The sequence below is a fragment of the Sinocyclocheilus anshuiensis genome, unplaced genomic scaffold (assembly GCF_001515605.1).
Source record: "Sinocyclocheilus anshuiensis isolate Anshui unplaced genomic scaffold, SAMN03320099.WGS_v1.1 scaffold147, whole genome shotgun sequence".
In the NCBI taxonomy this organism is placed as follows: Eukaryota; Metazoa; Chordata; class Actinopteri; order Cypriniformes; family Cyprinidae; genus Sinocyclocheilus; species Sinocyclocheilus anshuiensis.
In genome coordinates this window covers 523,542-525,254 of record NW_015549585.1, presented here as the reverse complement: position 1 = coordinate 525,254, position 1,713 = coordinate 523,542, and positions in this window count along the sequence as shown.

The following is a 1,713-nucleotide window of genomic DNA, read 5'->3' as shown; positions in this document are numbered from 1 at the left end:
CACACACTGTTAAATGGGCCATTAATTTCACACATACAGCATGAGTTGCATCAGCTCCAGACTGTGCTGGATTTGTGTTATGTAAGTCTGTGAAACATGAATGCAGCAGCACTTATGCATAGGCTGCTTCTCAAACGCATGCTTCAGCGTGACGTGAGAAACACAAGATGTGACCCGAGAGTGTTTGTACAGGTGTCACACTTACAGTGATTCTTCAGATCAGACATCTGCAGCATCTCCTCAGTGCAGCTAGTGCATTCATTTAATTGGCGAATTTATTATATTTATTTAGTAAATTTATTTTATTGATAAGATTTATTTATGTGTTCATTTAGGGGGATTTATTTATTTACTACATTTTTATTGGGGGGGATTAATTAGTACATTTATTTATTTATTGGGGGATTTATTTCATTTATTTGTTTACAATATTTATTTTATGGGGGGGGGTATTTATTTATTTATGCTGTTGTATTGGGGGATTTTTTTTATTTAGTATATTATTTTATTGGGGGGATTTATGTATTTATTTAATAAATTTCTTTTATTGGGGGATTTATTTATTTACTGCATTACTTTTATGGGGGATTTACAATTTTTGGGGCATGAGTATTTATTTATTTATTCTGCTTTTATTTATTTATTCTGCTATGATTTAAAGAAAAAAAAATTTTTTTTTATTAAAATCTGTATCCAGATACGTTTTGAGGACAAATATTCTTGATTTTATATTTCTGTAAAAATGCATGATCTACTCTCGAAAGGTAAAAACAAAGGAATACTAGTAAGTTTCATGTTGAGAGCGTTTCAGGGCTAAAAGACTTTTGTTTTCAGACTCACTATCGTCTGAAGGATCGTGATTGTGAAACTGCGTGTGTGGCACTAAATCACGATTGAAATGTTTTGGCACCGTTACAAAACCTCAATTAATCCTGGTTTAGATACTGTATAGCCTACTGTACACACCATATACTGCTACCATGGCATCATCGGTGTCCTGCATTAGTGATTTTACTATAGTATCCAGTACATTTCACCACGGTTATGCAAGTAAAAGCATGTCCTGAAATAGAGTGACATGCTGAACTGTGTTTTGTTGAGTGTGTATTGTCTGAGACTGATGACTCACGGGTCTGCAGTGCGGTGGGTGGATCTGGAATGCAGCTCTGCATTATTGTTTTCTATTATTTGCTGATTGATGATTAGTATTAAATATCATGAGTATGGAACACCGTGTCGAAGCTGCGCGTCACGCGGAAAGTTCTCGGGCCAATCAGCTTTAAGTTTTTATTTTTATTTAATTATTTTTATTTTTTGAGGCAAAACGGTACATGCGAAAACTTTCATTCGCCTTATTTATATAGGTTTTTTTTTTTGTGACTGTTGACTCTCTTCTGATTTATGGAGTGATCCAAAAATCTAAAATCCTTTACAGTATGTCAACAAATGTATGCAAATTATTGCATATTTAAATAGATAATATTAATATAACATTTCAGAAAACTATATATATATATGTATATATATATATATATATATATGTGTGTGTGTGTTTGTTTGTATGTATGTATGTATAATATGCATGTGTATGTTTGTGTGTATGTGTATATATGTGTGTATATGTATGTATGTATGTGTGTGTATGTGTGTGTATATATGTATGTATGTGTATGTGTGTGTATATATGTATGTGTGTGTATATATGTATGTGTG